The 25496-nt window shown below is 42.5% G+C and overlaps 1 protein-coding gene and 1 long non-coding RNA gene across 3 annotated transcripts in view; one reads left to right on the top strand and one right to left on the bottom strand.

Moving 5' to 3' along the window:
- Nucleotides 1-25496, bottom strand: part of pla2g6 (phospholipase A2, group VI (cytosolic, calcium-independent)) — a 219148-nt gene that overhangs the window by 177816 nt on the left and 15836 nt on the right. The window lies entirely within an intron of this gene.
- On the top strand, nt 19590-20325 carry LOC310964671. The gene is made up of 3 exons (XR_014593758.1): nt 19590-19714; nt 19830-19937; nt 20199-20325. It is a non-coding gene; the product is annotated as an uncharacterized lncRNA (long non-coding RNA).

The following is a 25496-nucleotide window of genomic DNA, read 5'->3' as shown; positions in this document are numbered from 1 at the left end:
TATAGAGATCCGAGGGAGTTTGGAGATACGAGCAGCAACAGAAGTGAGTGTTTACGAGACAGAGAGGCGGTAAAAGTTAATCCAGCGGGGAATAAAAACTTTTACGAGCAGGGTGGGGGTTATGGGCTATCCCCGAATTTATTCACAAAACAAGCACATGGTGGAAAAAGAAAACCCTTTATACACATTTTCCTCCCCTTCAATCCATCCAACATTAATTATTAAAGCCAAAAAAAGTCAGAATGGATTTCACCGTTAAAGCCAGAGTAAGTCCACCGTTGGACACACGCCAACATCTATTGTGCGTCGCATGAATGTTTGGTCATCAGCCAACTGGAGACTTATCCTGGATTACCATCTCAAATATGCTGGCATTTACCTATATGTAATGCTACCCCCCTCCCCCCCACCACCACCCCACCCGTCCGTTCATCACAGGCCACAAGGCTCGGAGAGAATGCTTTATTTAGGCCTGTTTGGGAAAGTGGAAAACACAAGGCCCTTGTGTTGTGTGAACTCATAGTCATGAAGACAGAGAGCCAACTTAACTGAAAAGGGCGTACAGTAAGTGCCGGACCTCCCACCCATCTGAATCAGATTTGGTCTACATTAAAGGCTCAAGTGGAAAGCACTCAGAGAGCGCATACCTCCACAAATGCTGCACATTTTGCTACGTAAATAAAAGGTAAATATTTAGAAATGTGTAACGTTGCATCAGCAGCTGGTTATTGTGTAAGTCGGAGCATTAGGGTGTGAGAAAGTATTGTAAGTGCAGAATCTTAACTGTATTTCCGAGGGAAACAGAATATGTTTGGTTCAAACCGCGATTTAAAGGAAATGTGTGTGGCTTTTAGCAAATACAGCGTGTTAAGGAGCCGTAGAAGATACTGAACAGGATGACTTACATTTACAGAAAGATGAAACAGGGGGAGTTTGCATGTTCTCCCCGTGTCTGCGTGGGTTTTCTCCGGGTTCTCCGGTTTCCTCCCACAGTCCAAAGACGTGCAGGTGTTCGGTTCATTGATGACTCTAAAATTGCCCGTAGGTGTGAATGGTTGTCTGTCTCTGCTTGTCTCTATGTGTCCTGTGATAGACTGGCGTCCTGTCCAGGGTGGACCCAGCCTCACGCCTGATGTCAGCTGGGATCGGCTCCAACCCCCTGCGACCCCGACAGGGACAAGAGGTTGAAGATGAATATAACAAATGATAAATGAACAGCTAACAAGGCGACGAGGCAACACGGCAACAAGGCATCACAGCCACAAGACAACAAGGCAACACAGCAACAAGACAACAAGGCAACAAGACAACAAGGCAACAAGACAACAAGACAACAAGGCAACAAGACAACAAGGCCACAAGACAACAAGACAACAAGGCAACACGGCAACAAGGCAACACGGCAACAAGGCAACAAGACAACAAGGCAACAAGACAACAAGGCCACAAGACAACAAGGCCACAAGGCAACAAGGCAACAAGACAACATGGCAAAAAGGCAACAAGGCAACAAGGCAACAAGACAACAAGGCCACAAGGCAACACAGCAACAAGGCAACATGGCAACAAGACAACAAGGCAACACAGCAACAAGGCAACATGGCAACAAGGCCACAAGGCAACACAGCAACAAGGCAACATGGCAACAAGGCAACACGACGATGACACTCCCACGACAAATTAACAGCCCACTACTGTTTCTGGAGACTGTCCTGAATCAGTCATTTAAAAATGAACAAATGGCATATTTTATCCTTTGAGTGTGAGAACTTAAGTTATATTATACATATTAATATTAAGTCTAAATAAACCCATGTTTTACTGATCTCTGAGACTGTTAAAACAACTTTGATTCAACTTAACACAACAGAAGACTTTCACATCAGATGCTCCATGAAATCACAGAAACACTGGAAAACCCTTCCAGGACTCAAACCAAAGTGGGGGAAAAAGTTTCTTTACAAAGGCAAACAAAACAAACAAGTGCCAGCGGCGAAGGTGAGGCTCATCTGGAGTTTCAGAGCTTAACGAGCCTAATTGCACTTGGCATTGTTGCCAAATTGTGATTCACTCTCTAACCACTTCACAAAAGCTGCAACTGTTGTTAATCTAAACAACGGTGCGTTGGATTCTGCGGGGAAATGATGCATTTAATGCGGCAGTGACAGTTTAAATAAATAAAAGGACAACTGGATCGTTAGCAAGGGAGACTACCACCAGGATGGAAGGAAAGAGCAGCGGTAACAACAGAAATTGAATTGAATTGAGTTGAGGCTATTTTTCATCTGTAATCCCTAGACCAGGGGTCTGCAACCCACGGCTCTGGGGCCGCATGCAGCTCTTTAGCCCCTTTTCAGTGGCTCCCTGTAGCTTTGGCAAAAAATATATAAACAGTGTGTAAATAACGTGTTTTTTGCACAGTGGACAAGGGAAAACATTTTATCTTGGAGTTCAAGGTGATATTGAAAAATATTAGGTGAAACTGAAATATGCGTCACATCCTTGGTCTACAGCCCAGAGCCTTTCCCTGCAGGTGGCTAATGTTGACTTGGTGACACTGCTGGTGGATAACCCCCCCAAAACATTAGCAAAGCAAAACAGTGTTTCGTGGACATTTTAATTTGATTTCACATGATGGTGGCTTCCCTGTATGCTTGATATGTGGTAAGAAATTAGCGAACAACCACAGTTTTAGGACAGGTAATTATTCCAGGTAACAGTAACTTTAGATAAACCTTTAAAAGCTGTGATGTCAAATATGTTTTGCGGCTCCAGACACATTTTATCTGGTGGAAGAGGGGGAACATGGCTCTTTTGATAGTAAAGGTTGCAAACCCCTGACCTAGACAGACGTTAAAGTCACCCTAAAAACAGAGCAGAATATAGAATATAGAAAAAATTAAATTAAAATTACAAAGTTACTCGCCAGGGCAATCTACAAAACCGTAGAGTCGCTGGTTCAAGTCCCCGTGTGGACCATGTATGGAGCGTGGACTGGTGGCTGGAGAGGTGCCAGTTCATCTCCTGGGCACTTCCGAGGTGCTGTTGAGCAAGGCACCGAACCCCCAACTGCTCGGGGCGCTGGTCACTGGCAGCCCCCTCGCTCTAACATCTCTCCGTTAATTGCATGTATAGGCCCTGTTTGTGCATGTGTGTATTTCGGGTCTGTGTGTGTGTAACACGTATAATAATAAGAGTGAAAAAATCCAATTTCCCCGTGTGGGATAAATAAAGTAATTCTTCTTCTTCTATTTGCATTTGCAGCAGTACATTTAACGACGGTACCACAACAACTAGTGCTAGTATCAGCAGTAGTAATTGTGAGCGCTGGTGTCCCTCCTCTTTTCCTCCCCTCTTTACACTCACGTCAGCAAAATCGCCGTTTCGTTCCAGGACTGATGCGATTTGGATGGTAAAGCTTCTGAGTAAATTATGCATTTGTCCTCTCACTTGTTACCAATACTGATGCTCTCTTGAGCAAGGCACTTAATCCCCTCTGCTCCATTGGAGCTGCTCAGTGGCGAACGGATTACCCTGCCCCGAGTAGCCTCCAGGTACAAATGTGTGTTAGTAGAGCAGAACGTTTCTTTAAAATATTAGTCATGCTCAGGGCTACACGGTGGTGTAGTGGTTAGCACTGTTGCCTCACAGAAAGAAGGTTACAGGTTTGCATCCCGGCCTGTGTGGAGTTTGCATGTTCTCCCCGTGTCTGTGTGGGTTTTCTCCGGGTTCTCCGGTTTCCTCCCACAGTCCAAAGACGTGCAGGTGTTCGGTTCATTGATGACTCTAAATCACCCGTAGGTGTGAATGGTTGTCTGTCTCTGTTCGTCTCTATGTGCCCTGTGATAGACTGGCGTCCTGTCCAGGGTGGACCCCGCCTCACGCCCGATGTCAGCTGGGATCGGCTCCAGCTCCCCTGCGACCCCGACCGCGGGATAAGCGGTTGAAGATGAATGAATGAATCTTGTTCTGATTCTGGTTCTGTAGCTCTGAATATTGATGTGTCTTTCCAGCCACAGTTTAACATTTTCTCCTATTTATTTAGACGGGATGACACCGGTTTCTGAGATCTGTGACGTTGTAGCAGAACAATCGCTTATGTTTTTACGAGTGAGACGTAGCATCTTCACCTCATTGTCAAATAAGGGGCAACCCAAAACATTCGCAACATTTGTTTGGATTTTAATTGTCTTCTAGCGTGTCCTGAGTCTGACCGTCTCCCACTTCCAGCCAGCTGCAGAAGAAGGTTAACACCTCTTCCCTTTTCCTCTTCCTCCAATTCTACCACCTCTCCCTCCGATGTTTGCCAATTGATTTACGCGATAAGGCGATGATCTGCATAACCGTGATCGACACAGCTGAGACCCCGCGACGGATAAAAGAATAAACGTGTATTTGCATTGACACGGTCTGTCCAGCTGACAGCTGTTAGGGAACTATGACTGCAGAGTGTGAAAACAGGCGCCGCTGGATCACTTGACCAGTGGAACATTTGATTCAAACGTTCGTCCGTCCCCGATTGTTCGTCGTTTCAGTTGGGAGACTTTAATCTCCTCTGCGGAAATAATTGGGAGGCAGTGAGGAAGTTAATTGTGTTTTCCATTGATGAATCATCAGGAAGTGTTGGTGAACCCCGCTGACCACACACACACACGCACACACAAACACACACACACACACACACACACACTCACGCACACACCACGTATGCACATGTAAGCAGGCTTTAACGCACATACGCAAAAGCACAGATTCCCAGAGGGTAAACCTCTCTCTCTCTCTCTCTTATCGTTCTCCGTTGCTCTCTTTCGCTGCCGTTTCAAAAGATTAAGAGTCCAATTAGTAAAGCTCTCACGGCAGTTATTACCACGCTGGGAACTGGAGAGAGAAGAAATCCCCCTCTCTCCTCTTCCAAAAGAAGGATTTCTATCTCATTGTCACTGGGTTGAGAGCGAAGGATGTGGGGTGTATGCGGAGGGCTGCTGATGTGGTAATTTTGGCTCGGAAACAATGCTACGCTGTCTAAAGAGGGGTAATGGAGGGAAGTTGTTTGCCCTGTGTGTGTGTCTGTTCACATGTGATACACATGCTGCACACGCACGCGCACACACACAAACACACACACAGTGAGGTGACATCATGGCATCACTCTGAAGGCCGCGCTAGCTTCCAGATGAAGGAGGAAGCATCGTATTAACTCCGAATCAGGACACGGACGCTTTGTGTGATTGTAATGAGCAGCAGGACAGACAGAGTGGAACACAGAGGGTTTCTGTGTTTGTGTGTTTAAATTACTTTACAAATTAGCCTCAACGCTCATTTGTTTTTGTAGGCATTAAGTCTGTGATATTATTTTGTGATGATGTATTTGGTTCTGTGCTACTCAAACTGACTTTTTGTGTGTGCAGTGATTTCCAACAATGCCTCTCAACAGAGCCGACGTGTTTTTGTTGCATTCAGAAGTAGTTTTAATGTTTAAATTAAGAGCAAGATGAGACTAAAATGAGCATCAAATCCCATGTGAAACCTGTTTGTGTTTTGAAATGCATTACTGGGGCTTCTGTCAGCTGAGAAAATCTGCCTTTTTGTCCCTTCTGTGAGGAAATTCTCCCAATATGATTGTTGAATGTCATAAAACTTCATACGCTCTACAGAAATATTTGAATGTGACCTCTAGCCCTGATGCAGAACCGTCATAGTTCAAATCTCAGTCCTGGAAGTCCTGTGAAGTGAAGTATACGTCTATGGCGTTTAATGTTGATAAAAGACAGTACTGGAAAGAAAAACAATAAATATGAACAGTCACGACCGAAAGAATCAAGTGAACCTCTCTACTGTTCTTTAGTACATATTATTAGTTATAGTATATTCTGCATATTTTGTTGTATATATTATTATTGTTTACAGCACACTGTGCACTGTACATATACACTATGTATATATTGGATTGTATGTATGTTACGTACAAAGTGTTTTATTTGCTGACCCACTGCTGCTGTTACAAAATAATTTCCCGGTCTGGGATCATTAAAGTCATTCTATCCTTATTCTATATTTATCACAGATCATCCGTGTCCCCGTGGTAAAGTATGAATCTGAGCTCATGAACTCCACCTCCTAATGTACGAGGCTGAAATCAAGACGCAAACACACAAACTGGACTAAAAACATAAGCTCCTTGATGATGCTGATTACATGCTGTGTACGTGGACACGGGGAGACAGAGACGTATCTCATTTACTTCAGTGAGCAGGAAAATAGACATAAAACAAGATGAAAACAGCCTGTCAACAGCCAGCCTATTACACAGGCATGTGTATACACAGTCTACATCATATCTTCGATGTGAAGCTTCCCCTAATGGCCTTTAAATCAACTATGAGGCTCACAAGGTATTCGGCATTTTACACTGGAATGCAGTTCCTAAGACCGTATTGTTTTGACGGCATTTTTGGCAAAGAGAACAAAACTGCAGCATGCTTTAGCGTCTTCGTGTGTTAATTATATAGTGTTGTTTTTCCCTTTCTTGCCAACTCACCAGCAGGTGATGGCGGGAAGACAAGAGCTTCTCCCTTGTGTTGAGACATGAAATGGCCTGGCTCCGCTCTCGTTTCCATCAGCTCTCATTATCATACACGATATCTCTGTGGAGAAGTCATTAAAAGTCCTGGATAAGATGGAGACGAGTGCTCGACAAGCCTGAGCTGGAGCGGTTTGAACCCGAGTGGGTGGAGGATGAAGCAAAGAAGGAAAAGGTATAAAAGCCGAGGTGAGGCTTAACCCTAGTATTACTGTAAGTGGCACTATTTACTGATTTGTCTTGTAAATCTGTCTGGTAGTGTTTGGCACGGAGAGCTGCATGAAGAGATGTCTTCATTCAAAGCTCGACGATACACTGAATGACGCCTACACTTAACAAATACTAGTGTTGAGGGAAACTATTCTTTAAACATGAGATTTGAAGCTGCTCTGAATAATATTTGTATAATAACAATGAATCAGATCACTATGTTTAATGGGAAAGGGTCTGTTTGTTTGTGACAAACCCAAAGAGAATTATAACCTCACTGGGTTTTAGTGTCTTCTTGCCCGTTGTTTGACCTCACTACAGGGCGACAGCAGCTCAGTCCATAGGAGACTCGGAGACTTAGCTGGGAACCAGAGGATCGCGGGTTCGATTCCCTGTGTGGGACCATGAATGGAGCGTGGACTGGTGGCTGGAGAGGTGCCAGTTCATCTCCTGGGCAATGCCGAGGAGATGCCGAGGAGATGAACTGCCGCTGTTGAGCAAGGCGCTGAACCCCCAACTGCTCGGGGCGCTGAGCCATTGGCAGCCCCCTCGCTCTAACATCTCTCCATTAATTGCATGTATATAGGTCCTGTTTGGGCATGTGTGTATTTCGGGCCTGTGTGTGTGTAACCTGTATAATAATAATAACAGAGTGAAAAAATTTAATTTCCCTTGCAGGATAAATAAAAGTACTTCTTCTTCTTCACTGTTTTGACCCCACTGTTATACCTAACACCACACGGCAGAGAGACAAAGTCAGCAACTAGCTGGTGAGCAGCCACTGCACCAAGAGTCTGTGGAGAAACAAAAGCTAACAGAAGAGCGAATATTGACATTACATTTGCCAGGTGGCCAGAAAACACGACTGCACACAAATGTAGATGCTGCTCAGTGTTTAAATAAGCCACTCTGTGCTAACAACATCGCCATAGGACTAATTTTATAAGGTGATAATATGCTGCGATTCACAGCTTGTTGCACTTTCTCCAGTTGTTCACAAAACACAATCACACAATAATATAAGTGTGTGTGCATGACGCTACTTCTGGAAAGGCTTCTGACACTTCAGTTTATCTCCAGACGTTTTCATTTGGCCTCTTGATTCTAAAAGTTCACCTTGAAATACTGATTAGATGTGGTCCTGATAAACAGATGCAGGTGTGCCATTTTATCTTCATGGACTTTTCCCTTATGCTTGAGTCATGTCAAAACAGCCATAAAAGTGTGTGCTGGCCAGAATTTGAAGATTTGAAGTCTTTCAGTGACTCAGTCTCTCTCTCTCTCTCTCTCTCTCTCTCTCTCTCTCTCTCTCTCTCTCTCTCTCTCTCTCTCTCTCTCTCTCTCCTCTCTCTCTCTCTCTCTCTCTCTCTCTCTCTCTCTCTCTCTCTCTCTCTCCTCTCCTCTCTCTCTCTCTCTCTCTCTCTCTCTCTCTCTCTCTCTCTCTCTCTCTCTCTCTCTCTCTCTCTCTCTCTCTCTCTCTCTCTCTCTCTCTCTCTCTCTCTCTCTCTCTCTCTCTCTCTCTCTCTCTCTCTCTCTCTCTCTCTCTCTCTCTCTCTCTCTCTCTGAAAACACCTGAGTCTTCTTCCTTCTTCAAGGGTGTTTTTGATATGACTTCAGCCTGAAAACACAGATTTTTTTGCCCGACATCACCAAAAATTAATTGTCTACCCCAGTAAAATGAAGGTGATTCATCAAAGTTCTTATTATGATTGTCATATTTCAAACTTTACTCGTACAGGAGTGTAAAATGGCTCAAAGACATTTTACAAAGCACTTCATCTTCACACAGCCCCCTCTCTTTTACTGCACAGACGTCACACACACACACACACACACACATACACACATACAGACAGACAGACAGACAGACATAATGGCCTTGTCTCACACAGGCTTCCTGTTTCTTCACTTTGTTATGGCTGTAAACTGTATTAACAAACTCACACACACACACACACACGCATGCACAATCTCTTGCTCACACGCACACACGCACAAACACACACACTGCACCTGTTATGGGTATCGACCATTTTAAACATTATCTGTTGAATCTGAACTGAGAGCAGGTTCTCCCACATATTTCCCATGAAGAATCACATCAGCTTAACGTGGAAAACATGAGTGAATACGCACAACTCAGGGGATCAAATGCCTCCGTAGCTAAGTTCTATGAATCTGTCACAACCTCCAGCTGAGATCATTTGATAGGATGATGGCGCTCTCTAGAGGGCAGACTTACAAGTGCTAAAGAGGAGCTGGGCACCAGTACAATATTCAGAAGCATTTTTTATAAACGTCTGTTCTGTCCCAACACATTTGGCTGGTTTCAAATTTGAGTTGAGGAGTTTCAAGGCGGCATGATGTGTTAACCACCCGAACATGTTGCTATCTCACAGCACTGCACCAGCACCAGCACCAGCAACATCCACAAGCAGCATAAGACATTAGAAAAGGATAGTTCAGCCTTTTTCAGGGCTAACTCGTGCTAAATGTGGAATCTGGGGACTTGCTGCCTGTTTACTTTGGTATCATTTTTGCCCTTCCCTAAAGTTTAGGGGTCTGTTTAGGAAGGTCCCCTCTTTCACCGAAATAAATTTGTGTGGAGCCGTAAAACACATCTGATATCATTCATTTTCATTTATTCATCTTCAATCGCTTGTCCTGTCGGGGTCGCGGGGGGCTGGAGCCGATCCCAGCTGACATACAGAGGCGGGGTCCACCCTGGACAGGACACAGTCTATCACAGGACACATAGAGACGAACAGAGACAGACAACCATTCACATCCCAACTTATAAATATTATATATACGGTACATAGCTATATGATATGCAAAAACTTTAGTTTGTTGCATCTATGAATTTATAGAACAACAGAGAAGTCAATTGCATGCCAGGAGTGATTTATTTCTTTAATCGGATACAGGAGCGGTGTACAATGACATAAGACGAGACATGTACGACCTACTTGATAGTTTTATTTTGTTTATTGTCAGCACTGCAGAGTCTCTATCCTTTACAAGGGCTGAGGTTAGTTAGTGACACTGGATGCATGGTAAATAGATGCTGCTTTTATTCTGCAGCATATTAAAACAGCTATCAGTAGTTCTGCAGGATTTTCTCCTCATAGTTTCTTTTAAAACCACAAACCAACCATGTATCTTCCGATTGCCTCACTTCCTGCAGCTCTCACTCTGACAACTTTCTGATCAATAGATAATGCAATTTACTGCAAAGCCAATACGTTAAGTGGGAATTTTAAATAAAAGAGTAAAGAGATGATATCATGTAATTAAAAGAAACAAGCAACAGAAAGTGTTGATGTTTAAAACATGGAGCTCGATGCGTTGCTTTAGTGATGCTAACATAGCTACAGTTCTTATTAAGACGCTGTCATGAAATTAAAATTGAGTACCACCAAGCACTTGATTTCAAAAATAGTCATCATGAGGAAAACCTTTTGATATTTAAAGAATTACTTTAGGAACTTTTGAGCATCTCGGTAATAAAATAATTAAGTTTTAATCTCAAAATGACAGGAAAAATAATGCTTCTCTCTCCTTAGGTCTTTGCTGCATTTATAATAAAATGTATAACCCTATTCCTCACCAGTCAGGTACGCAAAGTTAATGCATTTAATATATTGGATTTATTTAATTCTCCATCAGGGTATTTCCCAGAGAGTAGCAATGTGCCTGTGCAATACAAGTTAGCATTAAAGTACTGTATACAATTGAAACCCCTTCACATTATTGCCCCTTACAGAGATACTCTACTCATTTAAAAGAGGTCTGTGTCATGGAAATATGGGCATCGCGTTCAGATTAACGGTGTTTGGCCTGTCTCAGTGGTGGAAGTCGCCGAGGATTAGAGCATCGTAAATTTGCCGAAATCTGCCAAAAGACGTGAAACACATGATACAGACCTGCACTTACATGGTAAAGAATATCTTTAATAGTGAGTAATAAAGTGTGACATATTTGCAGAGAGATACATGCAAAACATCAACTTGGTCTCTGGTTCACACACTTAATCTGGTCGTTTCACACAGAGCAGGATGAGAACCACCAGTCACCTTCTGCGGTCCGTCCCACGTCAATGTGGTTGGAAGTAGTCAAGCGTGCTAATGGGTGATACTGAACTGTCACGTCAAAACAGTAGCAGGCTGGTGGCTCGATGGTCATACAAACTGCAGCATATTAAAATAGCTATCAGTAGTTCTGCAGATTTTTCTCTTCACAGTTTCTTTTAAAACCTCAAACCAACCATGTATCTTCCGATCTCACTTCCTGCAGCTCTCACTCTGACAACTTTCTGGTCAATAGATAATGCGATTTACGTTTTAATGTTGCATCAAAAGCTAATACATTAGGTGGGAATTTTAAAAAAAAGAGCAAAGAGATGATATCATGTAATTAAAAGAAATCATATGAAACCTATGGATTCTTCACTTGCAGTTTCCGTTTACTCAAAAATAAGAATAGCCACTTTATCTGGCAGGATGTGGAGCTTTGACGCTTTGATGATGTATCAACCCACCTCCCATTAACCAGCGGTCCTCTCTGGCCTTTGGGTTGTAAGTAAACTGCTGTTGGTTGTAACCACTTTGTTGCATTTGGGATGCGTTTTCGTTTTCTGATTAGAAGCTGAAGACTACGACAGCCACATGTTGTTGGCAGACGCTGGACGTGTGTTTATGGGTTTCATCCTGTACATCTCAGGTATGAATGCTTTTTTCTTTCCCACTCAACTGAAAACTATATATAACATGTTGTACTGAAGGGGATGAGCCGAATTGCTCACTTAACTAAACAACTTTGGCTCAAGATATTGACCTGTTACAATCAGCTCTTTAAATGGTATCAATCTGTCCTGATGTTTGCCAATGACATCTTATGTTAAAGGGGTTCAGGGTGGAAAAGACATCTGTGCCTTAAAAGGTGCATCAGTGGATCTGCCGTGCTCAGCTCAACATCCCAACTTAAGCGTGAAATGGTACACTGAAGACTGGAATGGCTCCCAGTATATTCAGAGTGAGATCTACGCATTTGGAAATCAAGTACTGTACAGCAAGTCTGTAGAAAGTCGGCCAACTCTAACGATCAATGATCTGAGAGAGAGTGATGCAAAACTTTACTGCTGCAGAGGAACTGAGGACGACCCCGAACTCTGCAGGAAGAGTGAAATCCAGCTCGATGTTTCAGGTACAATGCTTTTCAATAATACTTTCAATAATATCATGGAGGTGTTCCAGGCACGTCCAGCTGGGAGGAGGCCTCGGGGAAGACCCAGGACCAGGTGGAGAGATTAGATCTCCACACTGGCCTGGGAACACCTCAGGATCCCCCAGTTAGAGCTGGTTAATGTGGCCCGGGAAAGGGAAGTTTGGGGTCCCCTGCTAAAGCTGCTGCCCCCGAGACCCGACCCCGGATAAGCGGATGAAGATGAGATGAGATGCCATCTTCCCTCTTTTTGTCGTGATTAAATCAGGACAGTCCTTCTCTCCTTTTTCAGTCTCTGGTTTTGTAAGCCGGTCCTGAGCCTCATTCGGTGCCTGATCATTACTCTACATACCCAGATGTCTCCCTGCATACCTTTCCTCTTGTGCCCATTCCCCGTGTCCAGTTTGTATCAGTTCTCTTCTTGTTTTTCCTTTGTTCTTAGTGCACTTTTTTGTAAAGTAAGTTTATTAAATTTTCTTTAATACCGTCTCCTGAGTTCCGTGTCTGCATTTGGGTCCAATCCTCCGTGTATTCCCCGTTACCCCACGTGACACTTTTATTATTGCCACTTATATTTACATATATTGTGTGGCCTTTCCACTATTTTTTTGCAACTCCAGCCATCTTGTTGTGTCTTAGAAAGTTCAATATCCTTTATTTAACCAGGTAAAAATCTAATTATGATTAAAAACCTCTTTTCCAAGAGTGACCTGGCAAAGACGGCGGCACAAAAGCAGGATGGTTACACACAAAACACATATAAATACGATTACAGAAGAGAAAGTAGGATTACAAGATTACACAGTGCAATGACAAGATCCGATTTACCTCAATTCTCTGTTTTTTAGAATTTTTTCAGTTAACCCATCACTTTTTGTAATCAGTACATTAGTTCTTATTTTATACCTCATCACCTCAGACCTGCAGGTAAAGGTGATTCCTGCCACAGAGGGACAGACAGTAACACTGATGTGTAGCACCAGCTGTCCTCTGACTGAACCCCCTGCAGCCTACATCTGGTACAAGAACAGAGAGTTCCTCTATCAGGACTGGTCTCCCTGGTACCAACAGCTGGTCAGCAGTGAGGAAGCAGTCAGGTACTCCTGTGCTATCAAAGGCTACGAGGATCTCAGAGCCCCTGAAGTCTCAGTGGGTGAGTGACAACAATTAGCTCCTTACCATGTTACGCAACCTGCTGTTTGACATATTACACTCAATAATCGAGGGTCTTAAAAGACACTAAAAATCTCTTTTTCCTCCTCAGATTCTGTCACATCGACCTTCTTTAATGTGACCTATGCTAAAGGAAGCATGTGCTCTAATAAGCAGACACCTTGCCCCATCTCATATCCCAGAGGTTTTATCTTTGTGATTTGTTTTCTCCTTTTTACGTATTGAACTACACATTCTGTTCTTCTGTACAAATCACACTTTGAGTTTATATTTAACACTTGTATGCAATTATGAAACTATCGTATTTAACATGGCACACATTCATTGAAAATATGTGTCATCTTCCCACAGAAGTAAATGTTAAAAGGACATCTACGTCGCTGACCTGTACCACCAGCTCTCCTATTACACCTACGCCTGCCTATAGGTGGTACCAGAACAGGCAATTATTGGACTTTGAGAGTCAACATATTACAGTTTCCAGCTCCTTCTATGAAAGCGTCTCCTGTGCTGTAAAGAGCCTTGAGGATCTGCTGTCTGCTGAAGCCTGTGAGTGTGACCTTATTACTACTACTTCTGCGTACTGTGTGGTCTTTTCTAACTCATCAAATGGTTCATCGGTGTCAGAAATCTAAATACATGAAAAGGCAATCAGAAACATAACGTTCTGAATAACGTTACGGCACCACAGTGGTGGATACAATCACCAAACACTTTTAATGCTCTGTTTAATGCAGTAGCCATGGTCTGAGTTGTGTGTCATAACATATCTCTGCTTTGGCGGCACGGTGGTTTGGTAGTTAGTACTGTCGAATCACAGCAAGAGGATTCCTGATTCAAATCCCGGCTGGGGCCCTTCTGTGTGGAGTTTGCATGTTCTCCCCGTGTCTGTGTGGGTTTTCTCCGGGTTCTCCGGTTTCCTCCCACAGTCCAAAGACGTGCAGGTGTTCGGTTCATTGATGACTCTAAAATTGCCCGTAGGTGTGAATGGTTGTCTGTCTCTGTTTGTCTCTATGTGTCCTGTGATAGACTGGCGTCCTGTCCAGGGTGGACCCCGCCTCTCACCCAATGTCAGCTGGGATCGGCTCCAGCCCCCCTGCGACCCCGATAGGGACAAGCGGTTGAAGACGAATGAATGAATGAATGATCTCTGTTTTGTGGGTATCAAAAATGGATAATGTGGATTTGTGCTGATGAATTAAGGCCACTAGATGTCTCTGTAGACTGAAAGCAATTCAGTCAGCGGCGTCAGTCAGGGAAAATGGCATTGTCTCCTCATAAAACTAGAAATTGGACAAATCTAGCTGAACATTGCAGAACACAAAGAAAATGTAACTTTCATGGCCTTAAAAAAATTTCCTCTGACTCTGAATGCACATATGTGCATTTGAGGAGCAGTTGGGGTTTTTTCTTCCTTTTTTAAAAAATATTCTTATTCACAACAGTATTTAAAGATATAACAATGAATATGCAGGTGTGTTTTTAAGTAAGACAACACAAAAAAGGAAAAGAGACATTGGGGAGCAGTTCATAAATTACTGTGCATCCAAAAAAATAGCCTATGCGAAGGTGAAAACAGGAAAAACACAAATCACTTTCCTTTTGTGATGCCTCAAAAGTTGTGGGTAAAAATATATACATTGATAGTTTTTTTGTTCTTCATTTTACAAACTGAATGGCAATTTAATTAAAAGTAATCCATAAGTCAAACTGGGAGTGAGACAGACTTGTTGTTGTTAATTCAACACAGTCAATAAAGTTATAATATTCAAGCCAACGTTTCTCCTTTTATCTATCTTTCAGGTACTGAGAGTGAGAACTGCTGGAGTGTAAACTATGTCAGCAGGAGAATCTGTGCTCTGAGAGGCTCCTCAGTGAATATTTCAAGTAAATATTCATATCCTAAATCTGAAGGGCCTCCCACGTCCAAATCATGGTATAGGAGAAGTGGTAACAAAGAACCTGAAGAGCTCATTGAGGCTAAAGTCAAGGTGAAATATTATGACATGAAGAATCGGCACATCCTGACAATCAATAACCTGAAGAAGAATGACTCGGCAGAATACACATTCAGACTCCAACGACATCGTGGAGGATGGAAAAAGTCTGACTTTCCTGGAGTGACATTGGTTGTCACAGGTAATTCTTTAGAATAAATACAATGCAGATGGTACCAGTGTCATTGTGAGGTTTGTCTCAAAGAGAGAACAGAGACTGACGTTTCCTTTCTCATTGAATCTTCTCTCACAACGGCAATAGTGGAGCAGAATTAGGGAAATGTTAAATCATTTCAAAAGGTCTAATTCTATTTGAATGGCATGCGTGTGACTTCAGCACCAGAGATCTGCGTTGGCCTGGGTTGACAATCAGCATTTTCTTCTAACTTTAGAGGGGATCTTTGCCTCAACGATGTAGCTTTTGCTGTCTATGATTGACCGTCAGATTTGCATAAATGTACCTCTCATGCTGAAACATTAAATCATCTTTCAGGCGTGAAAGCGAGAGTGCATCCTGCAGTGGTGACAGAGGGCCAGGAAGTCACTCTGAGCTGCATAACCAGCTGTCCCCTGCCTGACAACACGACCTACACCTGGTACTTGAACGGCCAACCTCTGACCTTAACAAAGAAGCAAAAGAAAACCATGGTACTACACCAAGTCACCAGTCAACATGCAGGAAACTACTCCTGTGATGTTCAAACTGGCATTAGATCTGGTGAAAAAACTCTGACTGTCCAAAGCATTGAAGGGAAACAAACACCACCACCACCACCACCACCAGCAGCAGCAGCAGCAGCAGCAGCAGCAGCAGCAGCAGGAGTCTGCGCTGTTCTCCTGGTTATCGTTCTCGTTGTTGTGTCCTGTGTGTTTCGGTGAGTAACACTGGGCTTTATAACAGATCAATGACGTTCAGTTTCCAATATGAAATGACTTGTTCATGTTCATACATTCATTCATTTCACAAACCAGAAAGAAGAGGACTTCAGCGCAATCTCCTAAAACTGAAGCAACGAGCAACACAGAGCAGGTAAAGATCAGACATGTCAACAAAGTCTTGATTAAAACTATTGCCCGTCATCACCAGACTAATTTGCAAATGTGTAATCATCTGAAACCTCTCAATTAATCTTCCATTTCCAAGGGGTGTTATCACTGGTGCAGACCAAAATGCTTCTGGATGCAATTAGATAGGCCAACAACCAATCACACAGCAAAACACCGTAGTGACACTTTAAGTTGGGGCAGCTATTGGTCCTTTTTGAAGCAGGAACAAAAACGGCAGCAGTACGCCAAACTGTGTTTCGTAAAAAACATTCTAGGTGAGAAATGGGCGTTACATTTACAGGGCCTTGATCTGTATTTGATCACCGCTGCCTATAAAGCTGGATCAGTCTTGTGAGCCTGGTAATTTGCACTGGATAGAGAATGCTCGTTAGGTTCGGCAACTACATTCGGTATAACATTCAGTCGTGATGCTCCTCTGTCAGTCCCCGTCTTAAACCTGCGCCCCACATTTGATAAACAGACTGGTCAATCAGATCTCAAGTAGCTGGGAATCTAACTAAATGCGAAGGGTCCACGTGGGCCTGTGCAAACGAAACATGAGCTAAGCAGGTTCATCTGGTTCCCAGGCTATAAAAAGGAGACAAAAATGGATTCATTGTTGATATGATGAAGATTACTTGTTCTCTATTTTATTAACTAATACTATTTAGATGCATTTAGTGTCATATGATGTAAGCTAATATTATTTGTCTTGTGTCCTCATCAGCTTAACCTTGGACCTGTGTATGAAAACATCTCAGCTCGACCAGAGGAGCAGAAAGAACTTCACTACAGCAGGGTCCACTTCTCCAAGACCCCGGCAGATCCTCTCTACTCCACCATCAAACCCCATTAGCGCAAAGAACAGGAGCGTGCCGCTAATGCTGTCAACATGACCTAACAACAGGACCTTTCACATTTCAAGGCCTTGCCGCCACCATTTCACTTCACTCCATGCTGATATGGAGTTCCTCTGAAGTACTGAGCCTCCCAAAAAAAGCTTAATACTGTGAAACATCTGCCAGAAAAGCAGGCCGAGTCCTTCTGAAGACGCCGTAAGGCCTCAAATTAGCTAGTTAGAACATTGCAAGTGCTAAAAAGCTGTACAACAAAGCAACAGTCCTACTGTATATGTGCTTTCTATCTCAATGTTCCACCCTGTGTTCAAATTAATAATTGCATGTGTACACTTATAATCTTGTGTTTAAAATAAGGATAAAAATAAAATAAACACAAAACTACATCTGGCTCCAACAACCAGCAACTTTATTGTGAGACCAGTGCTTTTCAACACACAACATATATTACAAAGAACACATCCATATCAGCCACTGGGGTACTAATACATGAAGTATTTTGGTATGCTGTCAAGTGGTTTCACCTACACTGGCAGAGGTAAGAGGCGTTTCTTATGACGGATGTGAGTTGACACCATTGGCGAAACGTGTTGGTCCCACAATAAAGTTGATCTTTACACTACAGAAGTCGCTGGAGACTCTCGAGACTTTTTTCTCTCACCTGGGAAGCAGGTGAAGTTGTGCCAAGGACTCAAGTAGAAAAGCAGCTGAAGAGCTTAGAGCCAGTGCAGCGCAAAACATACCAGAACACCTGAAGAAAGCTTTATGATCATGATCTACAGGTGGGAAGCTGCAGATTATGTTCCTCACTGATCCTGTTACTGCCCAACCAACAAAATTTTGTGGCAGGTTAAGTTGCTTCTCAGGGGCTGAATGGACAGACTGACTGCATGTTTGGGTCACCACAGTAGTTTTATGTTTATAATAGATTGAGCAATGGCATTTAAAGGGGAAGGTGGAGAGATTATATCTCCACACTGGCCTGGGAACGCCTCAGGATCCCCCAGTTAGAGCTGGTTGATGTGGCCCGGGAAAGGGAAGTTTGGGGTCCCCTGCTAAACCTGCTGCCCCCGCGACCCGACCCCGGATAAGAGGCTGAAGATGAGATGAGATGAGATATTTATTTGCATCTTGTTGTTCATAGATGTTTTTTTCAATTTAATTCAACAAAAGACAGCTTCATATTTATCCACAGCCAGTCTAACAACTCTGACAAATTTTTAATGAAACCATAAAGCAGTTTAACACTACTACATTTTGTATTAAAAGCAAATAGATGTAGAAACTGAAACATTATATAATACGTGATACAATACAAAGTGAGAAAAATGGTGACCCCCTTAAGTTAATTTAATAAAAGACAAAGTTTGATGTCACTAAATAGATTCCTCACTAGAAGTCTCTTTTTTATTATAAATGATAATGAGGAAGGAAGTGACGTCTTGGTGTGAGTGCTGCATGCGGTGTGACTGTCAAACCCGCAGACACTTACAAACAGTCCTTTCTGTCTCTGTAAGAAGACCGCTGTTGATTTTGACCATTTGTTTAACGTCTTTTCATAAAGATTGGTGTAATAAGATCATTGAATTGCGCAAACAACTTTCTGATTAGCAACTGAAGACTACAACAGCCATGTTGTTAGCAGGAGCTGGATGTGTGTTTATGGGTTTTATCCTGTACATCTCAGGTATGAATAACTGTTTATCATTTCTCATGTAATAGCAATTAACTGTAAACTGTAGAAGAATATTTGTACTGCACAGTGTTCCTTTGTAGACAAAGTATAGGAAGCTGCAGATAGATGTATAAGGAAAATGATAATTTGGACGTTAGCTATCAAGATTTTCACTTATCCTGCATTTATGAGCTCTTTAGATGTGTTCCAGTATATCAGTGTTATCCTTTACAGTATCATGCTATTAACATTGACTGATAAGTACAGAGAATGTTATATAAAAAAGGTGTTAATCCGCCCAGATGTTCGCTAATCAAATCTTCTGCTAAAGGTGTTCAGGGAGGAGCAAACCAGATCTGTGCTCTGAAAGGTTCATCAGTGGACCTGCCCTGCTCAGCTCAACATCCCACTTCAAACATGACATGGTACACTGTAAACATGGACGGCCCCAAGTATGTCCCGCAGGAGCTCTCTGCAGATGGAAATCGTGTATGGTACAACATGTCTGCAGAGCGAAACTTCCCTCTAACAATCAAAGATCTCAGAGAGAGTGACGCAAATGTTTACTGCTGCAAAGAAACTTCTGACAAGCCAGAGCTCTGCAGGCAAAGTGTAATTCAGCTCCGTGTTGCAGGTACAGTAGCTGTCAGTTACTTTTAGAGCTACATCAGTATATGAATTCTTATTTTACACATCATCATCATCATGATCACCTCAGACCTGCAGGTAAAGGTGATTCCTGCCACAGAGGGACAGACAGTAACACTGATGTGTAGCACCAGCTGTCCTCTGACTGAACCCCCTGCAGCCTACATCTGGTACAAGAACAGAGAGTTCCTCTATCAGGACTGGTCTCCCTGGTACCAACAGCTGGTCAGCAGTGAGGAAGCAGTCAGATACTCCTGTGCTATCAAAGGCTACGAGGATCTCAGAGCCCCTGAAGTCTCAGTGGGTGAGTGACAACAATTAGCTCCTTTTTAGAAATCTGTAAAATTATGTAGACCTATTTGTAAATATCTACTTTCAAGAATTAGGATTTTAAAACTTAGTGAATTCCTTTTGTCCAGATTCTGTCACATCGACCTGCTTTAAAGTGACCTACGCCAACGGGAAAATGTGTCCCTCTGATGAGCATCCATCAGGGGATGAGCCCTGCTCCATCACATATCCCACAGGTTAACACAAACACACCTCCCACCCCACACTGACATTCACTTTAAAAGTATATTTTCCAAGAGATCTATTTCACAATAGATTTATCTTAACATTGTCACCTTTGCTTTGTTTTCTTCTCAGATTTTTAGTTTATTAAAGGCACAATAACCAGAGTTTTACATTCTCTTTCTGGATTAACTGAGCTTTGAATTTACATTTAATCATTCATGTCATTAATTCATTTAATGTAGCTACTGATGAAAAATGTATTGTCCCAACAGAAGTACGCGTTCAAAAGAGTCCTGCAGACGAATCCCACGTCACACTGACCTGTAACACCAGCTGTCCTCTAACTGCCTTTATATGGTATAAGAGCAGACATTTAGCTAGAGAGTACGAGAAACCACAGTTTACAGTTCCCACCTCTGCTACTGAGAGCTACTCCTGTGCTGTGAAAGGCCTCGATGAACTGCGCTCTGATGAAGTCTGTGAGTATGAACCAACTTACGGTCTGGTATAATAACTTACGCGACGGGACATTTGTGTTAATGATCTGCAAATAGCAATGAGAAATATGATGATTTGAATATATTTAAATGTCACAGGATGTGGACAAAGTGAAAGAAAAACCGTATAATGCAGTTTCTTTAGAGTGGTTAACAGCAGCCGTGAGAATTTGTGTTGGGTGGCCGTGTTGATTCATTCTGATTTTAATACTGCTAAATCTTACTTGTTGAGGCAGGGCAACTTTATTTGTAGAGCACTTTTCATACACAAGGCAGACTCAAAGTGCTTCACAGCACATTTCAACATGTCATGAATTCAAATGCATTACAGGAAGACAAAGAGAATAAAAACACAGACAATAATAAAAACAGTGCGGACGTTAAAAGTGCAAAGATTTAGCAGAAAGCTGAAGGTGAACGTAAAAGTGTTCAGTCTAGTTGTAAAAGTGGTCAGAGTGGGTGAAAGGAAGTTGATTCCAGCTGTTTGTTGCATAATGACTGAAAGATGCTTTCTCTTGATTTGAGTTCACTCTGCGAACCTCAGAGGATCTTAGTGATCTAGAAGGCTTATGTAGTGGGAGCATATCAGCGATTCATTTAGGCTCCTCCACAAAATGACAGGTCCTGATGAAAAGTCTGTATACGCTGTACAAGTCTGACTCAGAATCACGGGTCCTTCCTTCTAACAAGCATGTCTATACAAAGTTGACATCTTCTACCACAAAGGAGTTTGAATGTTTACTTTAAAGTAACCTTCCTTTACTTCAAGTGAAACTGACTCTGGTCTTTCATTTATATTTCAGGTGCTAAGGATAAGAACTGCTGGACTGTGAATTATGTCAGAAAGAGAATTTGTGCTCTGGAAGGTTCTTCAGTGAACATTTCCAGTAAATATTCTTATTTCCACCACCAACCAGAGTTTAAAGGGGTAAAATGGTATACATTAAAGAGAAGTGGGAAGGGAGAAGTTGAAGAGCCGATTAAGGATGCAAGTAGAACTAAGTATCATGATGACTACATAAATAATCACCACATGCTGAGAATCAATAACCTGAAGAAGGATGACTCAGCAGAATACACATTCAGACTGCAGAGAGATGAAAGAGGGAAACCTGGAGTGACTTTGGTCGTCACAGGTAATTCTTCAGATTCAATGTATTATTTTTGTATTGACTCCCAAGCTATGTATGAAGAATGGATTTGGCCATTTCAATAAATGCAATCAATCAGTAATAGAAACAAGTTTACCAAGTCTAAATTAGAAGAGCCACATTCAGCTTTCTATTAAGGTTGAATGTGCAACTGTGACTTTGAGACTTTTAGCATGAAGCTGATCTTCCTCTAACCTTAACTAAGTACTATAGATTCAGTTAATCAACCTAACCAGACCCAACTTCATACTTATATGAGTCTTGGGTTGTTTTAGAAGACCATGACAAACAACCTATTTCTATGTTTATGTATGAGGACTTGTTAGATGATGCATTTACTGACCGCTCTGACCGTCCTTCAGGTCTGAGAGTGAGGTGTTCTCCTTCTGCAGTGGTGACAGAGGGTCAGAGAGTCACTCTGACCTGCAGTACCAGCTGTCCTCTGACTGACAGCACGACCTTCATTTGGTTCTTCAACAGTCGACCTCTGACCCTGAGAGAGAACGGAAACAAACACCTGGTTCTGGACCCAGTCAGCAGACGCCATGCAGGGAACTACTCCTGTGCCGTCGACACCCACATCAACATCAGCTCTAATAAAAAAACTCTCACCGTCAGGAGTAAAACAGGACACTGGGAATCAGCAGCAGGTGTAGGAGTCTGCGCTGCTCTGCTGGTTTTAATACCCCTCGCGGTCTTTTTATGGATTAGGTGAGCAAAGGTGTCCTGTTTTAAAGCAATGGTATTCACACACTAACCCGGCGTCACCTATTCATTCATATAATCACTCATTTCACCAACCAGAAAACAGAGGACATCCAGCCAATCGCCTAGAACTGAAACCACAGACACCATAGAGCAGGTAAAGACAATAATATAAACAATTGTGCAACATTAAAAAAAAACGTGAACATCTTCTTTCCTGCTTCTCTTCAGAAATATTATTTAATCTCAGACAGAACAGCAGCTTTAACTCCCTCCCTACTGTACCTTTGTTTACTGTTTTACTCTAAAGGTTATTTCTTAACTAAACACTAATATTCTGATAACACAGAAACACTATATCCCATAAAAAAGGTTATATATTTATTGTGCAGTGTGAATCTTGTTCTACTGTAATCCATATTAGCATCAGTTGGTCTTTTGTAAAACATATGTTGTTCACCACTGATTAGAATCACTCTCTGGCTTTCTAAGTCTCTAAAATCTGCCAGACAAATCGGTTTTCTGTGCATATTTGATTTTTATTTAACATATAAAGCAAGTTTATTGGTTAACTCTCCTAGGGTATCCATTAGAGCTACTTCAGCCAGCTATAGTACTTCATGTGCTGTGCTAACCCTGGGTCCGTTGGGCTCTAGTTGGATGCTTTTTCACACTGCTTTGTTTAGGATGATTTCATTTAAGCTTAATGTAAAATAACACAACGTCTTCATCAGCTACACCCTGTCCCTCTGTATGAGGACATCTCAACTCAACCAACAGAGCCGGATGATCTTCACTACAGCACAGTCCACTTCTCTAAGAACAACACAGACCCTCTCTACTCCACAGTCCAGCCACAGCACGTCCCCTATGCTGTTGTCAACTTGAAGCGCAACTTGACCCCTGAGTAAGTTTATATATTGCTATAACAACTGATTAATACTTTGTTTGAGGGATGTGGTGTGAGAATTATATAGTTTATAACAGGATAGGGGGCGGCACAGTGATGTGGTGGTAAGCACTGTCACCTCACAGCGAGAGGGTTCCTGGTTCAAATCCCGGCCTGGGCCCTTCTGTGTGGAGTTTGCATGTTCTCCCCGTGTCTGCGCGTGTTTTCTCCGGGTTCTCCGGTTTCCTCCCACTGTCCAAAGACGTGCACGTGTGAGGTTAATTGATGACTCTAAATTGCCCGTAGGTGTGAATGGTTGTTTGTCTCTATGTGCCCCGCGATAGACTGGCGTCCTGTGTAGGGTGTACCCCGCCTCACGCCCGATGTCAGCTGGGATTGGGTCCAGCCCCCCGTGACCCCAATAGGGACAAGCAGTTGAAGATGGATGGATAACAGGATAGTCTATATATCTTAGAACCCAATGGTGCTATTTTGATAAAAACTTGTGGGATATGAAGGTTTTCTTTAAACTCTGATGTTTAAAGTTTGATTTCCATGTCAAGATGATGATCAAGGGTCAAAATTCAGGGCTCCTTATGCCATAAATGCATCAATAATGTCCCTGAAACTTGAAGAGGTGATGAACTGGGTTACAGATTGTAAACTGCATCAACTGAGACAACAGCTTATATTTAAAAAAAAAACACTTTGCTATATATTTAACCCACACGGTTCACAAAAGAATTATTTTCTTTACTTTCAGGCACGACAGCCAGACAGTGGATCCCTAGAATTTGTGCAGCACAGCAAACAAGAACTTAAAGATTGACGACATACCTGTGATTTTTCTGTTCATCATCTCTGCGTTGAATTTACATCTCAGGGCGTCTGTTGATGAACTTTTCTACACCAGCTTCCTGTGAATGAGCAGGCAGACATTCAGCATCTTATGGACACCCACTGCCTGTTTCAAGAAGTGCAACCAGGATCTTCAGTTACTCTCATTAACCAATGGTCCAGTCTGTTGAATCATATTACTATGTCTTGTTGAGCAGACTTTTACTGTCAAACACAAAGAGCTGATTCTAAAGCCTTTCAATAAGCAGCAAATGGACTTGGTAATGGTAAATGAACTTGTACTTATGTGGTGTCTTTCTAGTCTTCTGACTACTAGAGCTGGGGATCGAACCGCCGATCTTGCAATTGGAGGAGGACCCACCCAAATCCACTGACCCACAGCCGCTCTTGCAACAACTCTTCAACACATATTAATATTACTATTTCTGTTAAACGCTTATCCGGGTCGGGTCGTCTGGGGCAGCAGCTTAAGCAGGGGACCCCAAACTTCCCTTTCCCGGGCCACATTAACCAGCTCTAACTGGGGGATCCTGAGGCGTTCCCAGGCCAGTGTGGAGATCTAATCTCTCCACCTGGTCCTGGGTCTTCCCCGAGGCCTCCTCCCAGCTGGACGTGCCTGGAACACCTCCCTAGGGAGGCGCCCAGGGTTCATCCTTACTAGATGATCCTGAACCACCTCAACTGGCTCCTTTCAACGCAAAGGAGCAGCGGCTCTACTCCGAGTTCCTCATGGATGCTGAACTTGTTGAATTGTGCTATAGCCTACAAATAAACTTGCCTTGTCAAGTTACCAAATTTAATCATCTGGCACAATACCTGCCTGATTCCTACAAGACTAGTAAAGTACATCTCCACTGAAACATATACATGAAGGACATTTTAAGATAATTTTAAAAGGACAAAACCAATCAAACAGGCCAAGGTCATGTTTTGGAAGTAAGCAGTGAAGAGAAACACCTTTTTGACAAAAACTGGTTGTGTCTGGTGTTATAGTTATGCTTATTTACATGATGTACAAGTTATTTTTATGTCCAACACCTCTATTTGCTAGCTTAATGTAGCATACCTGCTAGCTAAATCCGTTTGTGTTGCTAAGCAACCGAAGCAGTCCACGGTTCGTTTGTGAAGTCATGCTAGCAATCACGCAAGCTAACGTTAGCTACTTCTCTAAAATGAAATTAAGTACCGTGCGTTGCTATTTTATGTTAACCATTAAGTGACATACTTGTCATACATGTCTGACGTTACAGCAAGCTAGCTTATGTACGTTTAATAAAGAAAAAGTAACACAATATAACGGTTTGTTTGTGTTAACACATCTGCTTCACACATTAGCGTTAGTTAATAGTCGCCTTTAAACCGGAGATGTTGGTTTATTTTTCCCGTTTTTTGTTTTCAATATTCGCTAAATTGTATCATGTTCGTGAAACCCTGCGTTACGACAGTTACCGTGTTGTTGTAAGCAGAAAA

The sequence above is a fragment of the Echiichthys vipera genome (assembly GCF_963691815.1).
Source record: "Echiichthys vipera genome assembly, chromosome: 2".
Lineage (NCBI taxonomy): Eukaryota > Metazoa > Chordata > Actinopteri > Perciformes > Trachinidae > Echiichthys > Echiichthys vipera.
Note: the sequence above shows the minus strand (reverse complement) of the source record. Positions and strands in the feature narration are given on the sequence as shown.